The 15,529-nt window shown below is 42.5% G+C and overlaps 1 long non-coding RNA gene across 1 annotated transcript; it reads left to right on the forward strand.

The window, feature by feature from the left end:
- The first annotated feature begins 1,794 nt into the window (after positions 1–1,794).
- LOC109496598 lies at positions 1,795–14,107 on the forward strand. The gene is made up of 3 exons (XR_002739824.2): positions 1,795–1,979; positions 9,629–9,690; positions 13,787–14,107. It is a non-coding gene; the product is annotated as an uncharacterized LOC109496598 (long non-coding RNA).
- The last annotated feature ends 1,422 nt before the right edge of the window (positions 14,108–15,529 follow it).

Genomic DNA, 15,529 nt, shown 5'->3' on the forward strand with positions numbered 1-15,529 from the left:
GTGGAAAACGCTGATGATATTTTGGTAGGGATTGCCTTAAATGTGTAGACTGCTGGGGCGCCTGAGTGGTTCAGTCGGTTAAGCGTCTTGACTTCAACTCAGGTCATGATCTCACGGCGCGTGAGTTCAAGCCCCGCATCAGGCTCTGCACTCTCATTCCTGAGCCTGCTTTGGAGCTTCTGTCTTCCTCTTTCTCTGCCTCTCCCTCGCTCTCTCTCAAAAATAAATAAATAAACATTTAAATGTGCGGACTGGTTTGGGTACAGACATTTTAACAATGTTCGTTCTTGCAATCTCATGGAAAACTTTGAAGATGTGTGAGTAGCATCCCAGTTCTCAGATAAGAGCTATCTCCTGACTTGCTGAGGACTGTGTGGGAATGAGCAACGAGCACTGATCTGAGCAGGACTCTGTCAAGCTATGTTGGAGACTGGAATGGCTGTAGGCTCTCGGGAGATATGGCTGTCCCCACGTGTTTAGAGGTGAGATGTGTACATGGAGTGGCCAGTGTATGAGCTTTCACTTCGGCTTGATGAGTAGTGCTAGGGACGCTACATGGGCTGTCTGGCAATGTATTGACTAGTGGTGAGACATAGGGCGAGGCTGGTTCTAAAGAGTTTAAATGGTATTATATATGTGAACCTTGGTTTGAGTTTAGGTGAAGGTGGACCTTGCTTTTTAGCATTGGTGTAGCTATGGACCCAGCTCCAGGAAGGGGCCAAATTCTAATATGCTGAATGGTGGTGGGATATGGGTCCCTGTCTGGGTGGGTGCTACACATCCCATCAGCAGTATGACTGAGCTGCCCGTTTCCATACCCTGAATTTCTGTTGGAACAGCCTAACTCACTCCTCCATACAGAAGGCTCATTTTTTTTTTTTTTTTAGTTTTTTTAATGTTTCTTTCTTTTGTTTTTGAGACAGAGAGAGAGAAGGTCAGAGACAGAGACAGAGCATGACAAGGGGAGGGGCAGAGAGAGGGGGAGACACAGATTCTGAAGCAGGCTCCAGGTTCCAAGTGTCAGCACAGAGCCCGACGCGGGGCTCGAACTCACGAGCTGTGAGATCATGACCTGAGCCGAAGTCGGACGCTTCAACCGACTGAGCCACCCAGGCGCTCCAGAAGGCTCATTCCGAAGCAACACTGGTTTCTATACACAATACTTTACTCTGACCACATAGGTCACATTAATAGCTTCAATCTGCAGGCCAGGGAGCCCCCCAGACATCCATTCTACCCAGATACTGAGAAATCTGGATAACGAACAAGTAGTGAAGACCTTTGCTTTCACCATCATCATTAATTCTGCCTTTCTTCTTTAGTTTCTCTACCAGTCACCCCTCTGCCATCCCCAGTGGTAGTCTCAGAAACTCGGAGTACACTTTCTGTCCTGGTAACACCAGCTCTTGAGGGAGTACATTTCCCCTTTGTGCTAGGTTGAATAGTGTCTCCCAAATTCACGCCCCTTCACAACCTGTGCATGTGGCCTTATTTGGAAATAGGGTCTTTGCAGACGTCATCAAGTTTAGATAAAGCCATACTGGGTTAGGGCCAGCACTAAATCCAATATGACTGGTGTCTTTATAAGAAAAGGAAATTTGGGACACAGACACACAGAGATGCACAGAAAGGAGAATGCCATGTGAAGACAGATAGAAATTGGACTGATGTGTCTACAAGGCAAGGAACGCCAAGGATTGTCGGCAACCAATGAAAGCTAAGGAGAGGCAAGGAAGGAATCTTCCTTAGAGCCTTTGAAGGGAGCAAGGTCCTGCTGACACCTCGATTTCAGACTTCCAGCCTCCAGAACTGTGACAGTGTAAATGTCTGTTGTTTTAAGTGACCCAGGTTGGGGTAATTTGTTACAGCAGTCGCAGGAAACTAATACACCTTGTTCCTATTCCCTTCCTTTTTGTATAGATGCTGCTTACATGCTGAGGATTTCTTTTTATTTCCCTAGAATGCTCCTCTTTGGACAAGTGAGTATAATTTAGCCGATTGGATTTCATCAAACATCCATATTTGTCAAGCAACAGCGACTGTTAAAATACTACCAGTGGATGTTAGCAGTACCTATTGAAAATAGGACGAAGATATTTTTTTACAGTATAACAAGTGAATTTTAAAATTTCCTCCTGATTTAAAGCACAGCAACAGGGGCGCCTGGCTGGCTCAGTTGGTAGAGCATACAACTCATGATCTCAGGGTCGTGAGGTCAAGCCCCACGTTGGGTGTAGAGATTACTTGAAAATAAAATCTTTAAAAAATAAAATAAAGCCCAGCAACATCTTTTATTCCGAGAGACAAAGAACTTAAAACGTTACTGGGGAAATGCTTTGCATCAATCCTGCTTACTCAGTTTTTTCATTTTAGTAATTTTGTTAGTCCAGTGTTAATACGTTTTTATAAATAAGTTCACTTCATATTTTAGAGATTTATTATGTTATTATTTAGAATTCAGTCTCTGTCCTTTACATATTGGGGTCCTAGGTACTATATTTGGCGGAGGGAAACCATAGCATTATTATTCCATTGCTTCCCCTTCTTTTTTAGTTGTTCGCTATCCTGCACAACACTCTCCCTCTTTTTGCTTCATCCCATTACCAAACACTCCAGCAATGTGCCTTTTACTAAGTGTCCCCATTCATTTCTCCTCTTGCTAGTCCTTCTCCCATCCCAACGTCTCTATTCCCTCTTTCTACCTACTAAGGAAACCCTCTCAATCATACCGGCTAGTGGTTGCAGAGATAAAAATACAAAGTCGGGCTCTCTAGCCTCCATAATGGGTCATAATAAATGGCCCTTAAAGTTCATCTCAGGAAAGGTATAGTCTTTGGGTCTACGCCAACGCCCTGGCTAGCAAATGGCTTCCCAGGATCTATGCTTCACTTAAAACCTACTGCTTCAGGTTATACCATGTGATGGAACCTCAGTTTATTCTTTGACCTTTAGTTGCTTGCTGGTCTGTCTCTGCTTAGATCCCAGCTCCTGTCTGTTCACTCCTCCATTGCCAAGTGCTGCTTAGCTGCACACCACCTACCCAGTTCCATACCATTTCCCCACTTATTGAACTTTGCCCAACCCTTGTCAGTTTTCTTGACTAGTTCTTTTTTCTTTCTTTTTTAAATGTTTATTTATTTTTGAGAGAGAGCGGGAGAGAGGCAGAGACAGAGGGGGACAAGGGATCTGAAGCAGGCTCCGTGTTGACAGCAGAGATCCTGATGGGGGGCTCGAACTCACGAACCGTGGGATCATGACCTGAGCTGAAGTCGGATGCTTAACCAACTGAGCCACCCAGGTGCCCCTCCTTGACTATTTCTATGCCCAGCCGGGACTTTGACTCCTCCAAAGAGAGCTCTTTAAAACTCCAATGTAGCGGCATGTGTCTGGCTCAGTTGGAAGAGCATGGGACTCTTGATCTTGGGGTTGTGAGTTCGAGCCCCAAGTTGGGTGTAGAGGTTACTAAAAAAATATATATATACACTTTAAAAAAATAATAAAACTCCAATTCATCAAACTACACATTGTGCTAAATGCTTCACATCTGCTATCTTGCTTCATGCTTACAACCATATGAGATAAGAATTACCCCCCTCACCTTCAGCCCATGACCATGCATTCCATTGTACAGGAAACAATGAGAACATCAACATGCATTTCCTCAATTTCCCTCTCTGCCACCTCAAAATCTCTCTGGATCCTCAAGTGCTTTACTTCTTTTACTCCCATCATGAAAACAGTCAAATAGGCAGAGACAGAAATAGAGGGGCATCTGAGAGATAAACATGTTAATCCATGTTCTCAAGGAGCACAGACCTTAATCAATTCCATGAAGATCAACAAGAACTTTGAAAAGGAAGTATGAAGAGCCTGCCAAGAAGTTTCAGAAAGCTGTCTTCCAAAAGATGTTGACATCAGAAGACCAGGAGCTCAATAAAGTTTGTGGGGCTAAGAGCATAGCCTTTCTTGTGGGGCAGCGTACTGACCTCTAAAAACACTCTTCTTTCTCACATGGGGTCTGCCAATGTGTAGTCTTGGACTCTTCAGCCTTTTCAAGGCGCCACTCACCTTCTGCTCCCTATCTTTTCTACCTGCCAAGGTTATTCACTCCTATGGCTTTGGTTTTATCTCTGCAACCCCCATTTCCACTTGAATCCTCCCTGATGAGTTTTAAAATAATGACTCCAAATGTCCCAGTCTCCCACCATAACTGAGGGCCTCAGCCTGCCTTAGCTTTGAGGAAAGCTAATACCACCCTTCTTTATATTCTATCATTTTGGCCACTGAGATGAAGCCTCCTCTGACCATCTATCCCCTCTCTTCCTTTGGTCTCCACACCGCTCTGTGCTTTCTCACCCACCCAAACTCCCACTGCACTTCTCCCTCCCAAACCTTTCTATTTGGCCCTAGACAATTCTCAAAGATAGGCAAACTCTTCTACGGAAACTCTCTCATTTTGTGACCTTAAATGAAACATGGTTCCCCCCTCAACGCACCACTTCCCCTGCATTTCCATATATCACAGGACCTAGAGAGAGGGTTGGCATTTTCCTACTATTTCATCACTACTTCCAGGCCATAACTCTTCCGACATTGCTTCCTTGAGGTTCATCCCATCTATTCGTTTTCTCTTCTTCATTGTGGTCATCTAACAACCTACTGGTTAGTCAGTCTCTCTCCCTCTCTTTCTCTCTGTCATTCACCGAATGTTGCCACTCGATTCTCTAACAAATCGGCCATCGTCCCAGACATCTTCAGTGTTCCTATCAACAAGAATCCATCTTGGGCACCTAATGTCTGGGTAGAGGAGTCTAAGAAAACAGCATTTGAACAGCCCCAGCTGAATGAAACTTGTAGTTTTCTGGTGGTTTCTCAATATGAAATGGCTGCATTTGAACAGAAACTCAGCCTTGTGAGGTCCACGATAGAGTGTACGATGATTGCAGGTGAGTAGAGTTTCAATAGATTTGAAATATTCCCAGCAGCAGACTTGGTCTCCAAGTATCTGAGATGGAGAGACTTCTAGGAAAGAGCATTTAAGCCAGAGTTGCAACAGACTGAGTCTAGGCTTATCTGGCTTGGTGGCACTGTATTCACATCAATTCTATTATAAAGATACTGTCCTCTTGAAGTTTCATGATGTTGATAAGTAAAAAATATTATTTCAACAAATATTTCCTGAGAACCTACCATGTGGTAGGTACTGTCGCAGGAGCCGAGTAAAGAAAAAAATAATAATAATCCCTTACCCCATTGCTTAAATCGGTTCATAAAGATTTAACACAAATAATTCATATGTCAAGTTAAAATAATGATACTTCAGAGGGTTGTTGTGTGTTTTAAATGAGATGATTCATATCATGCTAATAGCTCAATAAATGGTGAGTAAATGGTAAAGGGGTGGGGCTACTAAGAACTCCTCTGCACCTCCCAAGTGTAACCACCAGGTGTCAGCCTCCCCTAGCTAAACCCTACTAGGCCAAGGGTGACCAGGTTGTCTAACCTCTCCAAACACCAGAGGAAGAAGCAAAGGACCTTGGTGAGACTATTCGCCCCTCCCTGAGTCTTGATCAGAGCTACTTAGGTGCAGACAACTCTTACTACCAATATTAGGTGAGAACATGTGTGCCTACAGAGCGAACCCACACTCTAGCATCCTGCCCACTCCTTAGGCACCACAATTTGGAAATGACCAAGATCCAGTCAGGGAGAAGCAGATAAGGGACATTCAGGAGCAAAGCAAAGCAGATTCAGGAAAAGGGCAGGGAGAGAAGGAAGTAGGAGGTAGAAAGAAGACACTGAGAGAGAGAGAAAGATAAAACTTTCTTAGTCACCTCTCCACCAGGGCCTCACCCAAAGCTTTGCAAAAGCCCTCCCATTTAAGGCACCAGCAACCTGAAACCCCCACCTCCCAGGCTCCTGCCACACGTCAAATCCCTTTTTAATCCTTGTAATCCCACTGATTCTCTAGCTGGCTTTCTCCTGGATATATTTCAGAGAGGGGTTTTAGAGTCCCTGGCAAAGAACTCCCCATTCTTTTTTAGCCCATGTAATTTCTACTTTGTATCTGAGCTGCCATATTTTCCAGACTCCTCATTAGAAGCTATATTTCCATTTTTTGAAAGATGCCTTTTTCCCCCTTACAATAGCCCCTTTGACTTTGCCAACTAACCAAGCAGCATATTTTATTTCCCAAGTGCCTAGTATTTTTGATCATTGGCATACATTTTTTTTTCAGGTTTCCAATACGGTATGTTTAAAATAGTCCACAGGCTTCCCGTGGGTTATTGGCTTTTTGAATGTTAGTCTTAATTTTTTCTAATGTCTTGTAACATGCAGCATACCCGAACAGGAACGGGCCTTGTTCAGACACCATCCTGAAGTAGAACTATTGACTTGGTGTGCTCTCTCTGGACAGAAATCTAGCTGCAACTGTTATTTAGTCCCAACCACCAGTTAAGAGCTCTTTCCTTAACATAGAAAGAGAGCTTCACTCAGGAATTTCTAAAGAAAACCCAAAGAATTCATTGAGAAAATGGAGCCTACACTCTAGAAAGGACAAAATAATAAAAATTAAAAGTAGAGCATACTGCAATTAACATAGAAGCCAAACTTGTGAACTACCACTAATCCCTTCTCTCCCTTAGCAGAGTGTGGCGAAGGGAAGTGAATCGATTTCTAGGACAACATAAGGGTTCTAGGAACTAATCTAATATAGCCAGTTACCTAAAAGATCTGAACTTAGACTTCCTCCAAATCATGATCGATCCAGGTCAATGCCACATCACGCGAGAGAGGCCTGAGTCTTTGCATTCACCCAAGGCCACGGCTGCTACTGTTTCTATCCATTGTCAACAGAGAAATAGCCTTATCATGGAAATGGCTCTTCCATGGTGACATTACACATTTCCACACAGGCAAAGGCTTGAACTATCTCTGAGTTTTGGCAGAATGCCTTGTGATCCTCCTGAAACACAAGAGCACTGGAGTTCCGTAAGGAACTACTATGAGGTCATCTCCCACTCATCTCCCTATCTTCCCTGGGAGGCTGTCATGAGACCGTTTCTCATCACCTCCCCGGTTCTGACAGCATAGGAAGCTTTCTGTCCTGTGTCTTCAGAATAGAGCTGCAGACTATAAAACCCCTCAGTGGCAGCCCAGAATGGGCTCCTTAGCAATGTTGAAACACTGTTGTTTCGGGGTTGTCCTTTTTAGTGTGTGGAACAAGGATCTTGGGGAGCAGGCACCTTAGGCTTTTTCCTCTTTTTGCTATCTGCTTAAGTAATAAAATGTCTAAGTCTAGAAGTCGCTCACTGTATCTTTCCCAGCCAAATCACTCAGGCCTTGGCCTTGACTCGTCTCACGTGTAAGCTTGACAAGCCTTGAGCCCCTCCACACAACCAAGCTGTGATTGCATCCGAAGCACAAGCACGATGGGTTGAGGCTACAGCTGATTCCATTGACAAGGTCTCCATCCTTCCACCTAGTGGAAGCTGTTGCCGTTTCTGACACTAAGTGAGGGGCCTAGAAACCGATTGGTTCCTCTTCCTTTTAAATGTTGCAAATGCAAATGTAAGGACATCCCACAAAGCAATTTGCCTGGGCTCTTCAAAAAAGTCCATGTCCGGAAAGGCACAAAAAAAGGCTGCGGAGCTTTACTGAATGAAGTGACAACTATATACAATCTGTGACACTTCAGTGGATTCTAGATGCAGTTCTAAACACTTCTAAAGCTCATTATTACAATAATTAGAGATATTTGAATCTAGATTATAAATCAGACAATAACATGGTAACAAATGTTAAAACGTCTTGAGCGGGATCAATGTATTGTGGTTGGGTAGAAGAATCCTTTTCCTTTAGGAAATGGACGCTGAAGTATTCAGGGATTACATGCGATTTACTCTCAAATGATTCAGGGAAAAAGTGTATATTTACACATGGAGAGATAAAGCAAATGTGGCAACCTGCTAACAATTGATAAAGGGTGGGGCGCCTGGGTGGCTCCCTCGGTTGAGCATTCCACTTGGGCTCCGGTCATGACCTCACCCTGCGTCAGGCTTGCTGCTGTCAGGGCAGACCCCACTTCGGATCTTCTGTTCCCCTCCCTCTGCCCCTCCCCTGCTCACACTGTGTCTCTCTCTGTCTCTCAAAAATGAATAAACGTTTAAAAAAAATTTTTAATTAAAAAAACATACAGTGAAGTTTAAAAAATTGTGCAGTGAATTCAGTCGGTGGCTTTATGAGCATTTTGTCATATTTGTTTGATCACGTATCTGTCCATCCCTCCATCCATAATTGAATTCATCATATTCTGGTATGTATTTCCAAGTAAATTAAAAACATCTTTAAACTTCACCTCTAGGGGCGCCTGGGTGGCTCAGTCGGTTAAGTGTCCGACTTCCGCTTAGGTCATGATCTCGTGGTTCATGAGTTTGAGCCCCGCGTAGGGCTCTGTGCTGACAGCTCAGAGCCTGGAGCCTGCTTCTGATTCTGTGTCTCCCTCTCTCTCTGACCCTCCCCCCCGTTCATGCTCTCTCTCTGTCTCAAAAATAAATAAATGTTAAAAAAATAATAAAATAAAAATAAACTTCACCTCTAAACACTTCGGCATACATATCGTCTACAAGAGTTAAACATTCGCTTACAAATTTTTAAGGTAAAATATATACACAGGACTATCTATTCAGAGTTCTAACAAATGCATACACACTTGTGTAATGTAAACCTCTGTAAAAATATAGAACATTACCACCCCCCCTTTAAAAGTTCCCTATTTCCCCTCCAGTTCAACCCCTGCTCTCACTTCCACCTGGTAACCACTGTTTTGATTTTTTTTCCATGATAGATTAGTTTTGTCTCTTCTAGATACAGTATGTACTCTTTGGGGGGACAATTGCTTTGACTCAGCATAATGTTTCTGAGATTAATACAGGTTGTTGCCTCTATCATTAGTTTGTTCCTTTTTTTTTTAACGTTTATTTATTTTTGAGACAGAGAGAGACAGAGCATGAACGGGGAGGGGCAGAGAGAGAGGGAGACATAGAATCTGAAACAGGCTCCAGGCTCTGGGCTGTCAGCACGCGGGGCTCGAACTCACGGACCGCGAGATCGTGACCTGAGCCGCAGTCGGACGCTCAACCGACTGAGCCACCCAGGCGCCCCTAGTTTGTTCCTTTTTATTGCTGAGTAAAACTCCATTGTATGAATATGCCACGGTTTGTTTATCCATTTTTCTGGTGTCTTTTCAGTTTGGGGCTATTATGAATAAGGCTGCTATGAACATTCTTGTCGAGTTTTTTTTGTGGACATGTATTTTCATCTCTCTTGGGTTCTTATTGTTTTAATCTGCATGTCTCTGATTACTAGTGAAATTGAACATAATTTCATATGAGGCATGTTTTATTGTATATATTATCTACTTCTATCTTTAGTTAATTTTTCTGTTAAGCTGTTTGTCTTTAATCTGCTTTTCTTTAAGAAGCAGCTCTTTTTATTCTGCATGCTCATCGCATATCTCTTACATGATGTAAATATCTTGTCTCTTCTCTTTGTTTATGGTGTTTATTCTTCTGCAGAGGTTTTCATTTTTAACACAGTCAAATTTACTCATTGTTTTGTTTTACAGTCATACTTTATGCACCCTATCCAGGACAGCGATCTTCGGTCTAGGGTACATATTCCCTGAAGGTATGTGAAGACTTTTAAGGTGTTTACAAGTATGGACAGCTTTGAAGATCCTCCATTTTCATATCTATTCTTTCCTAAAAGTGAAATATTTCTTTTTTAAAATTTTTTTAACGTTTATTTATTATTGAGAGACACAGAGAGACAGAGTGCGAGCAAAGGAGGGGCAGAGAGAGAGGGAGACACAGAATCCGAAGCAGGCTCCAGGCTCAGAGCTGTCAGCACAGAGCCTGACGCGGGGCTTGAACTCACAAACTGCGAATTCATGACCTGAGCCGAAGTCGGACGCTTAACCGACTGAGCCACCCAGGCACCCCAAAAGTGAAATATTTCAGAATGCCTGTGTGGTGGCTTCATTCTGGGTCTCCTTTTCCACCTTTCCTTTCACAAATGCCTGTATCCCTTTTCCCCAGTCTGAATCTTAGTATTGTTCATTCCGCTAAGTATGAAACCTCTGGTGAGCCAAACAAGGGAGCAAATCAATACATTGGTGTTAAAAGTGTACATACTGGTAGAACTAGAGTGCGTTATCCAAATGAAATAAGTCAGAGAAAGACAAATATCACATGATTTCACTCCTATGTGGAATTTAAGAAACACAACAGAGGAACACGGGGGAAAGGAAGGAAAAATAAGATAAAAATAGGGAGACAAACCATAAGAGAGTCTTAAATACAGAGAACAAGCTGAGGGTTGCTGGAGGGAGGTGGGTGAGGGATGGGATGGGCCACATGGGTGATGGGCATTGAGGAGGGCACTTGTTGGGATGAGCACTGGGGGTTATAGGTAAGTGATGAATCTCTAAATTCTATTCCTGAAATCATGATTACACTATATGTTAACTTGGATTTAAATTTTAAAAAAAGAAGAAAAACGTTTGAAGTGTACATACTGTACATTAAATTATAGAACAGGGAAAATGAATTCCCAGAGAAAACAATCAGAATAGTGGTCGCTTCCGGGTGAGAATGAAGATTGTTTCAAACGAAAGAACACGAGGGTAAATAACATGCATGTTAAAGTTTTCGGGAGTGAAGTGTACTAATGTCTGAAACTTACTTTAAGATGCATAAACACATACGATGCGTTGATGTGTGGTATAGGGGCCCAGAGCAGGCTGCCCCAAGATGGGCCACTTTGGCATAAAGATTATTTCAAGTTAAAAGTAACCAAAATCCAGGAGAAGCAGGAAAAGCTCTCTGCCTCCGCCAAAACTGCCTAATTTTACATTGGAAAGGGGAGCCTCTACCAGGAAAAGAGCTATCAACAGAGACTCCCTTTACCTAAGCAACTTACCTGCATAATAGAATGCCCTTGTTTTTCCAAACATCTCCTTTCACCTTCCTGCTAATGGCCTTCTCCCCTTTGCATCTTCAGCCCCTACCCTCTCCTTAGTTCACGTAAGCTTCATGTCACCCCACTGTCTTTGGAATCTCTGTCGAGTGTAGATTTACCATATGTACGTCTATTCAATTTGGTTTTCTCCTGTCAATCTGTCTCATGACAATTTGATTCTAAGTCCACTTAGAAAGACTAGAGGGCAGAGTAAGGTCTTCCTCCCTGACAATGGATAGAGGGACAGGTAGATGGAAAAGGGTATTAAAGGGAACATAGTAAAATACTAATTGTAGAATCCAGGTGTCAAGGATATGGACATGTGTGTACAATTCAATCAATTTCTCTACTTGTTTAAAACCTACTGATGCTGAGGAAGCCTCTGCTAGTCAAATTCTTGCGTCTTTTTGTGCTTCTGAGAGACAGGTCCATGAGAAGAAAGCAATGAGAGCTTTGGTAAGAAATCCTGAAGCTGGCAGTGCCTTATTTCATCCAGGCAGCAAATTCATGGCAAGACTCAGCTTCATCTATCTTAGAATTCGAATTCAGAAATGAGATAGTTGTTACAAGGAATGCATTACCACGTTTTTATTTGAATTGAAAAGCAAAAGTCTGACTTTTTAAAACAAAATAAGTATTTGACTTTTGTTGTTGATGAATAGGACTGACTGCCAGTTAGATTATACAGTGGGGCATTTTCCATAAACTGAATAAACTCACATCAGCAGCTCCAAAAACTTTTGATGAAAATATATTCACGGGACAAGATAAAATAGAAGCATTTATTTTAAAATATGATATTGGCAAATATTCAAATTAACAGTATTTTTTATTTTCCCAACCCTTTCTGAGTATATCAGATTAAATAAGTTACCCCTCAATGAAAAAGTAAAGAAGTATAATTACTAGTCATCTAAAAAGCCTTTTGGGTATCATTCCTAGAAGCTGAGAAAGTGAATGACTCTAGTGAATGAGTAACAAATCCTTTTGCCAGTCAGGTGGTTTCCAATCTTTTGCTTTCAACAAATTTGAAGGAAAATCTAATCCGGTAGCCAGACAATAGATCATAAAATGACATTTCTGATGGATCGCCATGTGAGTTTTGGCAAAGAACTCAGAAAGAGTTCAGATAATTAAACTACAATGTAATTACAATACTATTTATATTTTCATATTCTTATATGTGTGAGCAAATTTCTCAGTGCACATATCCAATCAGATAAAAACAGAAATAGAATGGAACCTAAACTCTCATCCAGCAACAGGTTGTATCCATCCCTCCATACACGGGAGGGGGAAAATATCCAGCTCATTCAAGGATGCATTTCTAATAACATTTGACTTTTTAAGTTTTCCATTCACTTATCAATGTATAAAATATTTATGTTTTGAGCAATTTTATACCAATTCATGAATAACTCAATCTAGAGAAATGTTTTAATAGCTAAAAATATGTCGATAGGACATTTCCTTGAAAAAATGTTTTATATTCATTGTTCTGCTGCAAAGAAATATGATAGGGTGATCAATAAAAGACTTTAAAGTATAAAATATATCACATTAAGATAAAATTCTATGGTGGAAGTGGAATGGATAAATGAATTAAAGACAAAAATAGATATAAATTTTCTGGCTCCTACAGAAGAGCTTTTTCCTTTAATTTTCAAGTGGATGACAGTGGGTACCAAATCACTATGGTATTTAAAATTCAGTTAAACTAATGATAGATTTGGTTTTTATGCCAACATTTATAATACATTGGAGGGGCACCTGGCTGGCTCAGTCGGTGGAGTGTGAGGCTCTTGATCTCAGGGATGTGAGTTCAAGCCCCACGTTGGGTATAGAAATTCCTTTAAAAAATGCAATCTTTGGGGTGCCTGGGTGGCTCAGTCGGTTAAGCGGCCGACTTCAGCTCAGGTCACGATCTCGCGGTCCGTGAGTTCGAGCCCCGCGTCGGGCTCTGGGCTGATGGCTCAGAGCCTGGAGCCTGCTTCCGATTCTGTGTCTCCCTCTCTCTCCGGCCCTCCCCCATTCATGCTCTGTCTCTCTCTGTCTCAAAAATAAATTTAAAAAAATGCAATCTTTATAATATACTGGAAATTACATCCTTTGTAATTATTTTAACTTATAATGAAAACCTTTTTATGTCACATGAAACATGTGAAAGTGGATCCATAATTTTTCAAAATTCTTCTAGAGACATAAGAGCAAAAAGCATGAACACCACTAGTCTAAGAAATCATTTTCTACCCTATGATGAAATTGTACTCTCTTGTATTTTCTTTAAAAATGTTGAAGTTTTGCCTTTCACATTTCTATCTGAAATCAACCTGGAATTGATTTCCCCAAAACATAGCCCAGATAGACACAGCACCAGAATGAGCTGGAGACTGTGGGGAAGCTTTACATTTCCCCAAAACATAACCTAGTTTTACTGACTCTGAATCACACAGCCACCGGGGGGGGGGGGGGGTGTGGGGGGGGGGAGTATCCAAGAATGAGTAGCATCACAAAGGTGATTCTGGTGATTCTGGTGATTCTGGGTCACCATCAGGTTTGGGAACCACTGCCTTATATGATAGAGGCCAAATGATCGAATGTGCCACGCAAGGTTTTATGGACTAGATCATACCCTCCCCCAAATTCACGTGGAAGTCCCAATCCACAGTACCTCAGAATGTGACTGTAGTTGCAGATAAGGCCTTTGAAGAGGAAATTAAGTTAAAATGAGGTGATAAGGGTGTGCCCTAATCCAATATGACAGCTGTCTTCATCAAGGAGAGGAGATTAGGATACGGACACAACAAGAGGAAAGACCACTTAAATTTAGACACACAGAGAAGACAGCCATCTGCAAGCCAAGAGGACAGACCTCGAAAGAACGGTGACCCTGCCAACACCTCGATCTCAGACTTGCAGCCTCCAGAACCATGAGAAAATAAATTTCTGGTGTGTGAGTCACCCAGTCTGTGGTATTTTGTTATGGCAGCTAAAGTAGACTAATACACAAGGATTTCATCTGGGCCCTGACTACCTCTCTAGAGCCTCAGCTCTCTGTCAGGCTCCATCCATCCCCATATCACCACCTACCCACACCTCCGCCTTACTAGTTTTGAGACCTTGGACCGCCTAACCTTTCTGTCCCCAGTTTTCTTACCTGTCAAATGAGGATAGTAACATTACCTTCCTAGAGTTGCATGATGATTAAATGTGGTCATCTGTGTAATGCATTTAACACAGTGTGAACATAAAAAACACTCAATAAATACTAGCAGGTACGGTCTGGCCATAAGGCGTTAACTGCCATTCTCCAACTACACGCTGTTTTGCTCCACTTCCATGAGTTAGCACATGCTACCATGCCTGATTAGAATGACTTTCTCCCGCTGTGTCACCTAGCTAACTCTCGGTTGTCCTTCAAGACTGAAGTCCCGTGTAGAGCCAGCTCTCATCCACTCTCCGCCGTCTGAAGCTCTTCTCTAGACTCCCACATCTCCCAGTGCTTGCCTCTACCAAGTGAGAAGCCATCGCAGGGTTTAAGGTGGAGGAGTGACCTGATCTGGCTTGAGTACCTACCATATACCAGGCACCATCTCAGGTTCTGAGTCAAGACGAATAAAAATAACAAAGAACACTTAGCTTATAGGGTTACTGAGAGGATTATGAGAGACAAACTAAGCCAAGCACTTAAGACAGTGCCTGGCATATGGTAAACACTCAGTAAATGCTAACAATTATTATCTATGTATATTCAGGACACTTCCTTGCATCCGTTGACATCTGTAGCCTTTTGTTCATAGTCTTCCTCCCTAAACACAAATTCCACAACCATCCTGGGCGACGATCCCTCCAACATGCCAGCCTCTCTCCTGGACCTCAACTCCAGTAACATGTATCTCCACCCTACTCCAGACACACCATGACAACATCCTGACCTTGATATTGTTGTTGGGTTTTTGCAGAGCGAATACACTGTGTATAACCATAGGAATAGATTCGTATATAGAAAGCCCAGGTGGAATTTTCCATTAGCTTAAGTTGAGAGCGCACTCTTCTATCTCTACCACAAACAGGCAAGTCACTTCTGAATGACTGAGTCCTGGAAGATAAAGGCAAAGGAAAAAAGGGAGGGCTGGCTGGAGATGCAAGTTTTGCTGGCGCGAGATAAGGCCAGGCGTCTCTATGACTGCTCAAAGACAGGAAATTACAGCCGCAGTCTTTCTGGCAGCAAGGAGGCGGTGAGAGGCTAGCGATCCGGTCACCCGAGCAAAAGTCAGAAGACTGCAGGGCAGGTGCTGCTGATAGACACTGTTCAGCACGACTGACCTTCACAGAGGCTGTTCTGTGATGAGTCAAGGGTAATCCTATGCAGGTGTGTACCCCTGCCTGCCAGAAGAAGGTACATGAAACTGATGGCTCCGAGGGTAACGCCCACACGTCAGGGCTCAGCCCACCTTCCTTCACTCGGAACAACTCTGTTCTTTATTTAGTTGGGCTTTCACTTAAA

Source organism: Felis catus, chromosome X, assembly GCF_018350175.1.
Source record: "Felis catus isolate Fca126 chromosome X, F.catus_Fca126_mat1.0, whole genome shotgun sequence".
NCBI classification, from domain to species: Eukaryota; Metazoa; Chordata; class Mammalia; order Carnivora; family Felidae; genus Felis; species Felis catus.